Raw genomic sequence first — 14,468 nt, 5'->3', positions numbered from 1 at the left:
CTGAGGCTGGACAATGGCAGGTTACAGCTGAGGCTGGACAATGGCAGGTTACAGCTGAGGCTGGACAATGGCAGGTTACAGCTAAGGTTGGACAATGGCAGGTTACAGCTGAGGCTGGACAATGGCAGGTCAAACACAGGCTTAAATAGTCTGTTGGTAATTACACACTACCAACAGCTGGCAGGAGGTGAGGCAGGGAGTCTGGCGGTGGCTCAGGTTAAAGTCACTGGGATACAAAATTTGAGACCAGAGAATAGCGATGTGCACAGGAAAGTTTTCATTTTATGCAACATTTTCTTTTCCGTAAATGTAATATTTTTGTTTTAGTTCATTTTTGTTCATGGTCGTATTTGATTCAAACAATTTTCGCTTTAAATTTTCAATTCAAACAAAAACCATTTGTTTGAGCTTTAATTTTGTCATTCTATGTAATTCTTAAACTTATTCTATTATTTTAAAAAAAATTGGTTAGTCACAGCACCACCAACAAGTTCTGTCTACAATCAACAATCCCAATGAAACAAAAAATAATAATTATATGTAGGGTGCAAGAGTATAGTAAAGCCTCCAATTCTACCATACAACTACTTTCAAGGAAACTCAGCACACCTTTTTGCAAAAAATAAGGCTTAATTTTATTACAAAGTGCCTAAAGACATATTCTGCAATACAAAAGAATCTGTATTTCCACTCGATACACTCTAAGGCTTTTTAAAGTTCCCCTCTTCCAAACCACACTCGCGGTAGGGTAATATTCAGCCTGAGTTCGGTTATACAATGATTATCACAGTTCATATCAAACTCAACATATGCATAAAATATACAGCACCTCCAAGCACTAGTGTGTTAATGACTTATTTTATCTCATTTGTTCCTTTTTCTTGGTATCCTTTGTTGAAAAGCACACCTGCAGGTAGGCTGAGGCTCAGAAGCAGGAAGGGAGCTAGCGGTTAATAGTGAAATCTTTTTTTTCTTTTATGATGCTTCAGATACAAAATTTAAACAACTTTCCAATTTCCTTCTATTATTACATTTGCTTAATCCTCTTGATTAGTGATGTTGCGAACCTAAAAATTTCAGTTTGCAAATGGCAGACTCGAACTTCCGTAACTGTTCGCGAACCGGCGAACCGGCGAACCGCCATTGACTTCAATAGGCAGGCGAATTTTAAAACCCACAGGGACTCTTTCTGTCCACAATAGTGATGGAAAAGTTGTTTCAAGGGGACTAACACCTTGTCTGTGGCATAAATCACCTAACATTCCTAAATTGTTTGGAATAACATGCTTTAAAACATCAGGTATGATGTTGTATCGATCAGGTAGTGTAAGGGTTACGCCCGCTTCACAGTGACAGACCAAACTCCCCGTGTAACGCACCGCAAACAACCGCAAAAAGTCCATTTGCACAACAACGAGATAGATAGATTTGATAGATAGATACATAGATTACATAGATCAATAGATGCAATATACATTTGATAGATACGAATTACATAGATCAATAGATGCAATATACATTTGATAGATACGAATTACATAGATCAATAGATGCAATATACATTTGATAGATACGAATTACATAGATCAATAGATGCAATATACATTTGATAGATACGAATTACATAGATCAATAGATGCAATATACATTTGATAGATACGAATTACATAGATCAATCGATGCAAAATACATTTGATAGATACGAATTACATAGATCAATAGATGCAATATACATTTGATAGATACGAATTACATAGAACAATAGATGCAATATAGATTTGATAGATACGAATTACATAGATCAATAGATGCAATATACATTTGATAGATACAAATTACATAGATCAATAGATGCAATATACATTTGATAGATACGAATTACATTGATCAATAGATGCAATATACATTTGATAGATACGAATTACATAGATCAATAGATGCAATATACATTTGATAGATACAAATTACATAGATCAATAGATGCAATATACATTTGATAGATACGAATTACATAGATCAATAGATGCAATATACATTTGATAGATACAAATGACATAGATCAATAGATGCAATATACATTTGATAGCTACGAATTACATAGATCAATAGATGCAATATACATTTAATAGATACGAATTACATAGATCAATAGAAGCAATATACATTTGATAGATTCAAATTACATAGCTCAATAGATGCAATATACATTTGATAGATACGATTGATAGTTAGATAGATTTGATAGATAAAGAGATAGATTTGATAGATATATAATTTCACAGACAGAGAATTACAAGACATGCGGTCTGGGACTGGGACCCATGGTAAGGTTCCCAGAGGCAGTTGCGGCGCCAGGGGACGTGTATATGGCATGGATTTTAGGAACCGGGAGATGGAAAAAGATGCTTGGTCGGTCCTCCTGCTTCAAATTTGGGGCACTGCGCGTGCAATCTATTGTGCTACCAGATATGAGTGGTGTGTTAAGTAGTACTATTTTTAGCAGTTTAATACCTGTTACTCCTCTTATCGGGGGAGGTGTATAGGGCATTGATTTTAGGAACCGGGAGATGGAAAAAGATGCTTGGTCCTCCTACTTCAAATTTGGCCGAAACACAAGTGGCTGTCACAAAAAAGTCCGGCCACGAGATAGATAGATTTGATAGATAGATAGATAGATAGATAGATACATAGATTACATAGAACAATAGATGCAATATACATTTGATAGATACGAATTACATAGATCAATAGATGCAATATACATATTATAGATATGAATTACATAGATCAATAGATGCAATATACATTTGATAGATACGAATTACATAGATCAATAGATGCAATATACATTTGATAGATACGAATTACATAGATCAATAGATGCAATATACATTTGATAGATATGAATTACATAGATCAATAGATGCAATATACATTTGATAGATACAAATTACATAGATCAATAGATGCAATATACATTTGATAGATACGAATTACATAGATCAATAGATGCAATATACATTTGATAGATACGAATTACATAGATCAATAGATGCAATATACATTTGATAGATACGAATTACATAGATCAATAGATGCAATATACATTTGATAGATACGATTGATAGTTAGATAGATTTGATAGATAAATAGATAGATTTGATAGATATATAATTTCCCAGACAGAGAATTACAAGACGTGCGGTCTGGGACCCATGGTAAGGTTACTTCCTTTTGCACAATCAAGTACAGGTTGGGGTCCGGGATTGCCTTTTGTGCAAAGAAATTGTGGCCGGGTACCTTCCACTGCGATGTCCCCTATCAGGGGATGTGTATATGGCATGGATTTTAGGAACCGGGAGATGGAAAAAGATGCTTGGACACCCAGTACAGGACATTCTCCTTCAGCCTTTTTATGCGAGGGTCCCCGACCCTCAACAGGCACGACAGCATGAAAGACCCCATATGCCATGACTTCCTTTTTTCACAATGGAGTACAGGTATTGCATCGTTTTTAGGAACCCGGAGATAATTTTTAGGAACCGGGAGATGGAAAAAGATGCTTGGTCGATCCTCCTATTTCAAATTTAGGGCACTGTGCGTGCAATCTACTGTGCCACCAGATATGAGTGGTGTGTTAAGTAGTACTAGTCTTAGCAGTTTAATCTGTCATGCTTGGCTGAGTAGGTTCAGGAGTTTGGAGCATGTGCAAGGTGATGGCTGAGTTAAGCTGAGAGGATGTGAAGAGGTGAGTAGGACTCAGTATACCAGAATGGAAACACAGAACAAAGAAGGGCTTTTGTTAAAGTAACTTTACTAAGGTAATGCAAGGAAAACAAGAGGTAAAGCACATCGAGGTTATATTCCAAACTGATAATAAACAAATGAAAGTCTTGTAAAAGAACAGTTCAAGCAGAAGTCCTTCAACAGACACAGACGACCCTTACAAGTACTTGATATTAGGATCAAAGTGGGCATACATGGATATTAGAGCCAGGGTACTTGGTATCATATGCCAGTATCTCGGTAAGGCAACTTGGTTTCAGGAACGGGCCGAGCGGCGAGCATAGGCCTGTATCTCGGTAAGGCAACTTGGTTTCAGGAACGGGCCGAGCATACGCCAGTATCTTGGTAAGGCAACTTGGTTTCAGGAAGTGGCCGAGCATACGCCAGTATTTCGGTATAGCAACTTGGGTTCAGGAAGGGGCCGAGCATACGCCAGTATCTCGGTAAGGCAACTTGGGTTCAGGAACAGGCCGAGCGGCGAGCATACGCCTGTATCTCAGGAACGGGCCGAGCATACGCCAGTATCTCGGTAAGGCAACTTGGTTTCAGGAAGGTGCCGAGCATACGCCAGTATCTAGGTATAGCAACTTGGGTTCAGGAAGGGGCTTAGCATACGCCAGTATCTCGGTAAGGCAACTTGGGTTCAGGAAGGGGCCGAGCATACACCATTATCTAGTATCTCGGTAAGGCAACTTGGTTTCAGGAAGGAGCCGAGCATACGCCAGTATCTCGGTAAGGCAACTTGGTTTCAGGAAGGAGCCGAGCATACGCCAGTATCTCGGTAAGGCCACTTGGGTTCAGGAACAGGCCGAGCATACGCCAGTATCTCGGTAAGGCAACTTGGGCTCAGGAACAGGCCGAGCATACGCCAGTATCTCGGTAAGGCAACTTGGGTTCAGGAACAGGCCGAGCATACGCCAGTATCTCGGTAAGGCAACTTGGGTTCAGGAACAGGCCGAGCATATGCCAGTATCTCGGTAAGGCAACTTGGGTTCAGGAACAAGCCGAGCATACGCCAGTATCTCGGTAAGACAACTTTGGTTCAGGAACAGGCCGAGCATACGCCAGTATCTCGGTAAGGCAATTTAGTTTCAGGAAGACAAATGTCACAGTAGAATTGCTTAGACTCAGCAAGCAGATTAACATACAGTTCTTACAGCAGTGGAGTTTAGTACCAACAGCCAAGGAAGTATACAGGTACTCACAGCAGAGTATAGCAACTTGGGTTCAGGAAGGGGCTTAGCATACGCCAGTATCTCGGTAAGGCAACTTGGGTTCAGGAAGGGGCCGAGCATACACCATTATCTAGTATCTCGGTAAGGCAACTTGGTTTCAGGAAGGAGCCGAGCATACGCCAGTATCTCGGTAAGGCAACTTGGTTTCAGGAAGGAGCCGAGCATACGCCAGTATCTCGGTAAGGCAACTTGGGTTCAGGAACAGGCCGAGCATACGCCAGTATCTCGGTAAGGCAACTTGGGCTCAGGAACAGGCCGAGCATACGCCAGTATCTCGGTAAGGCAACTTGGGTTCAGGAACAGGCCGAGCATACGCCAGTATCTCGGTAAGGCAACTTGGGTTCAGGAACAGGCCGAGCATACGCCAGTATCTCGGTAAGGCAACTTGGGTTCAGGAACAGGCCGAGCATACGCCAGTATCTCGGTAAGACAACTTTGGTTCAGGAACAGGCCGAGCATACGCCAGTATCTCGGTAAGGCAATTTAGTTTCAGGAAGACAAATGTCACAGTAGAATTGCTTAGACTCAGCAAGCAGATTAACATACAGTTCTTACAGCAGTGGAGTTTAGTACCAACAGCCAAGGAAGTATACAGGTACTCACAGCAGAGGTACTTGGCTTCAGGATAAACAGATGTCACAGTATAGTTGCTTAGACTCAGCAAGCAGATTAGCATACAGTTCTTACAGCAATGGAGTTTAGTACCAACAGCCAAGGAAGTATACAAGTACTCACAGCAGAGGTACTTGGCTTCAGGATAAACAGATGTCACAGTATAGTTGCTTAGACTCAGCAGGCAGATTAACATACAGTTCTTACAGCAGTGGAGTTTAGTACCAACAGCCAAGGAAGTATACAGGTACTCACAGCAGAGGTACTTAGCTTCAGGATAAACAGATGTCACAGTATAGTTGCTTAGACTCAGCAGGCAGATTAACATACAGTTCTTACAGCAGTGGAGTTTAGTACCAACAGCCAAGGAAGTATACCGGTACTCACAGAAAAGGTACTTGGCTTCAGGATAAACAGATGTCACAGTATAGTTGCTTAGACTCAGCAGCCAGTTAAGCTTACAGTTCTCACAGCATGGTGATAGACACAGTAGACAAGTAAGCATACAGGATACAAAAGAATTGTCAGAATACAAGCCAAGGGTCAGTAGCCAGGAAAGCAGTCCAATCTTTCATAAAGCAAAAAGGGGAATCCAGAAGAATGGTCAATCAGCTAGCCGAGTTCAGATGCCAGGGATCCAACAACAAAACAGGAATTCATGAAACAGAAGCAGCTCATCTCATCAGGCCTTTTTTACTCGAATGTATCGCTCAATGTCAGTCCCTTCGGGATCCATCCCTCATTAATTTTAATAAAGGTGAGATAATCAAGACTTTTTTGACCTAGGCGACTTCTCTTCTCAGTGACAATACCACCTGCTGCACTGAAGGTCCTTTCTGACAGGACACTTGAAGCGGGGCAGGCCAGAAGTTCGATTGCAAATTGGGATAGCTCAGGCCACAGGTCAAGCCTTCACACCCAGTAGTCAAGGGGTTCATCGCTCCTCAGAGTGTCAAGATCTGCAGTTAATGCGAGGTAGTCTGCTACCTGTCGGTTGAGTCATTCTCTGAGGCTGGATCCCGAAGGGCTGTGGCGATGCATAGGAGTTAAAAAGGTCCGCATGTCCTCCATCAACAACACATCTGGAAAGCGTCCTATCCTTGCCGGCGTGGTCGTGGGAGGAGGAGTATTACTTTCATCTCTTCCCCTGTTAGATTCCCGTTGTGCTGTGACATCACCCTTATACGCTGTGTAAAGCATACTTTTTAATTTATTTTTGAACTGCTCCATCCTTTCCGACTTGCGGGAATTCGGTAACGTTTCATTCACTTTATGCTTATACCGAGGGACTAGTAGAGTGGACACCCAGTACAGTTCGTTCTCCTTCAGCTTTTTTATACGAGTGTCCCTCAACAGGCACGACAGCATGAAAGACCCCATTTGCACAAGGTTGGATGCCAAGCTACTCATGTCCCATTCCTCGTCCTCACTGATCTCACTGAAGGTATCTTCTTCCCCCGCGCCACGTACAACACCACGGGTACCAGATAGGTGACAACAACGAGCACCCTGGGATGCCTGTTGTGCTTGGTCTTCCTCCTCCTCCTCAAAGCCACATTCCTCCTCTGACTCCTCTTCCTCACAATCCTCTTCCTGCATTGCCGCTGGTCCAGCAAGCGATGCTGATAAGGCTGTTTCTGGTGATGATTGAGACCACAACTCTTCCTCTTCACGCTCATCTACGGCCTGATCCAGCACTCTTCGCAGGGCACGCTCCAGGAAGAAAACAAATGGTATGGTGTCGCTGATGGTGCCTTCGGTGCGACTGACTAGGTTTGTCACCTCCTCAAAAGGACGCATGAGCCTACAGGCATTGCGCATGAGCGTCCAGTAACATGGCAAAAAAATCCCCAGCTCCCCAGAGGCTGTCCTAGCACCCCGGTCATACAAATACTTGTTAACAGCTTTTTCTTGTTGGAGCAGGCGGTTGAACATTAAGAGTGTTGAATTCCAACGTGTCGGGCTGTCGCAAATCAAGCGCCTCACTGGCAGGTTGTTTCGCCGCTGGATATTGGACAAGTGCACCATGGCCATGTAGGAACGCCTGAAATGGCCACACACCTTCCTGGCCTTCTTCAGGACGTCCTGTAAGCCTGGGTACTTATGCACAAAGCGTTGTACAATCATATTACACACATGTGCCATGCACGGCACATGTGTCAACTTGCCCAATTTCAATGCCGCCACCAAATTACTTCCATTGTCTTTGCCAATCTCCAGTTGGTGCGGAGTCAGCCACTGATCCACCTGTGGTTCAGGGTGGACAGGGGTGCTGGTGAGGTGTGACTCTCTGCTTTCAGGCAAGTCAACCCCAAGACGGCGTGACACTGCCGTATCCGGGATGTTGAATAGTACCTGGGGAGCTCGGGGGGTGCCGTTGATGTGCAGCAGCAGAAGAGGACTCAGCCGAGGAAGAGGTTATGGAAAAGGATGGAGTAGGAGGAGTAGAGGAGGTAGCAGCAGGCCTGCCTGCAAGTCGTGGCGGTGTCACCAACTCCTATGCAGAGCCATGCATTCCATGCTTGTCAGCCGTCAGCAGGTTTACCCAATGCGCAGTGTAGGTGATATACCTGCCCTGACCATGCTTTGCAGACCAGCTATCAGTGGTCAGATGGACCCTTGCCCCAACGCTGTGTGCCAGAAATTCCATTACTTCCTTTCGCACAATCGAGTACAGGTTGGGGATTGCCTTTTGTGAAAAAAAAATTCGGCCAGGTACCTTCCACTGCGGTGTCCCAATAGATACAAATGTTTTGAACGCCTCAGACTCTACCAGCTTGTATGGTAAAGCTGGTGGGCTAAGAGTTCCGACAAGCCAGCTGTCAGACGCCGGGCAAGGGGGTGACTTTGGGACATTGGCTTCTTAGGCTCAAACATGTCCTTGACAGACACCTGACTGTGGGCAGATGACCAGGAACTGCTACGGAAGAGAGACTGAGTTGCGGATGGTTGAGAGGGGCAAGGAGTACAGCAGTGGTTGACATGGCTGAAGATGCTGGACCAGGAGGAGGATGGCGGCTTTGAGTTTGTGTGCTGCTTCTACTCATGTGTTCATCCCATCGTCATTTGTGATGTGAGATCATGTGCCTTTGCAAAGCAGTTGTTCCTAGGTGGGTGTTGGACTTCCCACGACTCAGTTTCTTTTGGCACAGGTTGCAAATGGCATCGCTGTTGTCAGAGGCAGACACACAAAAAAAATGCCACACTGCTGAGCTCTGTGATGACGGCATTCTGGTGGTGGCAACAGCATGCGTTGATTGGCATGCTGTCTGGCTGACCTCGGGTGCTGATGCATGCTGTCTGACTGTGCCACTATCTCCTTGCGACGACCTCCCCCTGCTTGCAACTTGTCTCCTCCTCCTCCTCCTCTCTGTCTCCCCATCTGAAATTTCCCCCTCTTCTTCTTCTCTTCTAGTGGGCACCCACGTGACATCCACAGATGCATTATCATCAACCGCATCACTTGTATCTGACAAATCAACAAAGGAAGCAGCAGCAGGTACAACATCATCATCATCATCATCACACCGTACGTCCATGTCTGTAATGCTGCCTGACTGAGACATATCACTGATATCTACATCCTCTGTCAATGATGGTTGCGCATCACTCATTTCTTCCAACTGATGTGTCAATAACTCCTCTGACAGATCAAGTGAAGCGGCTGTGGTGCTAGTGTTGGTGGTGGCAGCAGGCGGGCGAGGGGCACTGGTCACTTGAGAGGTGCCCGAAGCTAAGCTGGAGGTGGATGGTGCGTCAAGGTTACGAGTGGAAGCTGTAGAAGATTGGGTGTCCTGTTTTATAAAGTCAACTATTTCATCAGAACCTTTCGTGTTCATGGTATGTGGCCTAACACTGGACATTATTCTATGGCCAAAGGGAATCACAGCACCACGATCATGACGGCACCTGCAGGGTGGCCTGCCTCTGCCTGTCATTTTTTTTTTTAAATGTAGACTTACACTACTATTAAACAAAATATGAGTGGTGCCACTGGGCAAGTGGGCACAGTGACAGTATACGCTGTGAGCCTGACACAAAAAAGCAGACTTCACAATCCAAAAAGTTTTTTTTTTTTTTAAATGTACACTTACACTACTATTAATCAAGATATGAGTGGTGGCACTGGGCAAGTGGGCACAGTATACTCTGTGAGCCTGACACAAAAAAGCAGACTGATGTTTCACAGTCAGTTTTTTAAATATTTACACTACTGTTATAATACATATGATTGGTGGTACTAGTTGGCTAGTGGGCCTGGCACACATGCTGGCAGGCAGGCAACTGCAATCAGATTACACTAGCAGACTGATGTTTCACAGTCAAAAAAGTTTTTTTTTTAAATATTTACACTACTGTTATAACAAATATGATTGGTGGCACTAGTTGGCAAGTGGGCCTGGCACACACACTCTGGCAGGCAGGCAACTGAAATTAGATTACACTAGCAGACTGATGTTTCACAGTCAAAAAAGTTTTTTTTTTAAATATTTACACTACTGTTATAACAAATATGATTGGTGGCACTAGTTGGCAAGTGGGCCTGGCACACACGCTGGCAGGCAGGCAACTGCAATAAGATTACACTAGCAGACTGATGTTTCACAGTCAAAAAAGTTTTTAAAAAAAAATATTTACACTACTGTTACAACAAATATGAGTGGTGCCACTAACTTGGCAAGTGGGCCTGGCACACATGCTGGCAGGCAGGCAACTGCAATAAGATTACACTAGCAGACTGATGTTTCACAGTCAAAAAAGTTTTTTTTTAAAATATTTACACTACTGTTATAACAAATATGATTGGTGGCACTTGATGGCAAGTGGGCCTGGCACACACGCTGGCAGGCAGGCAACTGCAATTAGATTACACTAGCAGACTGATGTAAACGTTTTTTTTTAAAAAATTTACACTAATGTTACACCAGATATGACTGGTGGCACTGAGGAAGTAGGCACAGTATATGCTGTGAGCCTGACACACAGGCTGGCAGTGCCAGGCAGGCAACTGCTATTAGATTACAAAGGGCTTTTTGGGGTGCTGTCCTTACAGCAGAGATCAGATGAGTCCTTCAGGACTGTAGTGGACACTGAATACACTAGCCTAGCTATCAATTTCCCTATAAAATCAGCAGCAGCAGCACTATCCCTCCTCTCACTAAGAATGCAGGATCAGAATGAATCTAAAATGGCTGCTGCCCAGGAGCTGGGAGGGTCTGGGAGGGAGTGTCTGCTGCTGATTGGCTGAAATGTGTCTGCAGACTGTGAGATACAGGGTCAAAGTTTACTCAATGATAGGGGGCGGATTGAACATCGCATATGTTCACCCGCTGCGGCAAACGCGAACAAGCTATGATCGCCGGGAACTGTTCTCCGGCGAACTGTTCGCTAAATCACTACTCTTGATATCCTTTGCTAAAGGATTAACCATGTTCAACCCGGGAACTCTAGTTGTTGTGCTTTTTATTTGGGTACAAATGATTAAAACGAAGAGCAAATACAACACAGTACACAGTCACATACATATACACACTCATTTTCCATACCACTTTATTAGTTGAATAAGCGCAATGTGGTGTTACTCATGCACTGCCAGTAACATTATGTTATTGCATCAGCCATTTTGCTGTGTCCACACAATTTCATATTACCACACATACTTGTCATCGGGTGAATTAGCGTGATATGGTTTAACTCTTGTAGTGTCAGTAACACCATAGTATTGCATCAACCAACAACAATTTTTACTCACTGCACAGACTCTCTCACAGACTCTCTCACATGCACAAACAACATTTTCTTGTCTACACACACAATTCTTATACACCTAGATTACAAGTTTTGCGCTATAGAGGGTGCGAAACAAACGCAACAAAAGTTGCGTTATTTCACCCTTCATAGCCCTGCCATTACAAGTTTCTAAAAAGCCGCCTTGTGCGTGCAATTTGGTGGCGATGAGCTCGATACCGCACAAAATAAAAGGGCCATTTGTTAGAAAAAAAACTAACACCTGAAGCGCGGAATGGCTCTCCGTAACACAACCCCATTGATGTCTATGGGGAAAAAAAAGTTACGTTTAAAACTGACAAAAACACCAAGTCTAACACCCCTAATCTGCTGCCCCCGACATCGCCGACACAGAAATACAGGCCTAGATTTAGAGTTCTGCGGCCAAAGGGGTGCGTTAGCTATGCTGGCTTTTTTTCCTCTGCACCTTTTAAATACCGCTGGTATTTAGAGTTCACAGAATGGCTGCGTTAGGCTCCAAAAAAGGGAGCGTAGAGCATATTTACCGCCACTGCAACTCTAAATACCAGCGTTGTTTTCTATGGGGAAACACTTCCTAAGTCTGCACCTAACACTCTAACATGTACCCCGAGTCTAAACACCACTAACCTTACACTTATTAACCCCTAATCTGCCGACCCCGCTATCGCTGACCCCTGCATATTATTATTAACCCCTAATCTGCCGCTCCGTACACCGCCGCAACCTACGTTATCCCTATGTACCCTTAATCTGCTACCCCTAACACCGCCGACCCCTATATTATATTTATTAACCCCTAATCTGGCACCCCCAACGTCGCCTCCACCTACCTACAATAATTAACCCCTAATCTGCCGACCGGATTGTAATTTAGGTAACTTAATTGTAACTTAGGTTAGGATTTATTTTATAGGTAATTTTGTAATTATTTTAACTAGGTAGCTATTAAATAGTTATTAACTATTTAATAGCTATTGTACCTGGTTAAAATAAATACAAAGTTGCCTGTAAAATAAATATTAATCCTAAAATAGCTACAATATAATTATTATTTATATTGTAGCTATATTAGTGTTTATTTTACAGGTAAGTATTTAGCTTTAAATAGGAATAATTTATTTAATAAGAGTTAATTTATTTCGTTAGATAAAAATTATATTTAACTTAGGGGGGTGTTAGGGTTAGGGTTAGAATTAGCTTTAGGGGTTAAAAAATTTATTAGAGTAGCGGTGAGCTCCGGTCGGCAGATTAGGGGTTAATGCTTGAAGTTAGGTGTCGGCGATGTTAGGGAGGGTAGATTAGGGGTTAATACTATTTATTATAGGGTTATTGAGGCGGGAGTGAGGCGGATTAGGGGTTAATAAATTTATTATAGTAGCGGTGCGGTCCGGTCGGCAGATTAGGGGTTAATAAGTGTAGGTGGCGGCGACATTGGGGGGGCAGATTAGGGGTTAATAAATATAATATAGGGGTCGGCGGTATTAGGGGCAGCAGATTAGGGGTACATAGGGATAACGTAGGTGGCGGCGGTGTACGGAGCGGCAGATTAGGGGTTAAAAAATTTTAATAGAGTGGCGGCGATGTGGGGGGACCTCGGTTTAGGGGTGCATAGGTAGTTTATGGGTGTTAGTGTACTTTAGAGCACAGTAGTTAAGAGCTTTATAAACCGGCGTTAGCCCAGAAAGCTCTTAACTACTGACTTTTTTCTGTGGCTGGAGTTTTGTCGTTAGATTTCTAACGCTCACTTCAGCCACGACTCTAAATACCGGCGTTAGGAAGATCCCATTGAAAAGATAGGATACGCAAATGGCGTAGGGGGATCTGCGGTATGGAAAAGTGCGGCTGGAAAGTGAGCGTTAGACTCTTTCCTGACTGACTCCAAATACCAGCGGGCGGTAAAAACCAGCGTTAGGAGCCTCTAACGCTGGTTTTGACGGCTTCCGCCCAACTCTAAATCTAGCCGAAAGTTATTAACCCCTAATCTGCTGCTTCCGACATCGCCACCACTAATAAAAGTTATTAACCCCTATTCCGCCGCTCCTCGACTTCGCCGCCACTATAATAAAGTTATTAACTTCTATTTCCCCACACCTTATTGCGACACTATATTAAAGATATTAACCCCTATTTTGCTGCTCGCAGACATCACTGTCACTAAATAAAGTTATTAACCCCTAAACCTCTTGCCTCCCACAGCACCGCCATTATAAACCTAATAACCCCTAAAACTCCAGCCCCCCATCGCAAAAAAATAAATTAAACTATTAACCCCTTAACCTAACAAGCACCTAACTTTAAATTAAAATTACAATATCCCTATCTTAAAAATATTAAAAACTTACCTGTGAAATTAAAAAAACTAAGTGTAAACTAACAATAAACCTAACATAACTATTATACTAAAATTAAAATAACTACCAATTAAATAAACTAAATTACACATTAAAAAAATAAAAATAAAAGAGAGAAGCACTCAACCTGGGAACGAACAATAGCATAATAGCTTGTTCTATGGCTAGTTACCACCCTAGAAGCAGCCTCTTTTTGCTCAATATATGCCTTTCACAGAGAAGAACTTTCCTGTAGCATATCAGTCTGATCCTGACATCACAGTACAGTCCAGCCCCGAAATACTAGGCAATCCCTCTCTGAACAAGAGAAACAGCAAAACCCCAGACGTACGTTTCAGCCTATTGTGGGCCTCATCAGTGAGGTGCAGCCATATCCCTCTAGGCACACCGAGCAACGGGTCCACGTCTGAATTCCCGCATCACACTTAGGGAGACTTCCCCAAGTGTCATAATTTGCATAAATAAAAGAGAGAAGCGCTCAACCTGGGAACGAACAATAGCATAATAGCTTGTTCTATGGCTAGTTACCACCCTAGAAGCAGCCTCTTTTTGCTCAATATGTGCCTTTCATAGAGAAGAACTTTCCTGTAGCATATCAGTCTGATCCTGACATCACAGTACAGTCCAGCCCCGAAATACCAGGCAATCCCTCTCTGAACAAGAGAAACAGCAAAACCCCAGACGTACGTTTCGGCCTATTGTGGGCCTCGTCAGT

Source organism: Bombina bombina, chromosome 1 (genome assembly GCF_027579735.1).
Source record: "Bombina bombina isolate aBomBom1 chromosome 1, aBomBom1.pri, whole genome shotgun sequence".
NCBI classification, from domain to species: Eukaryota; Metazoa; Chordata; class Amphibia; order Anura; family Bombinatoridae; genus Bombina; species Bombina bombina.
This window is presented reverse-complemented; position numbering follows the sequence as displayed.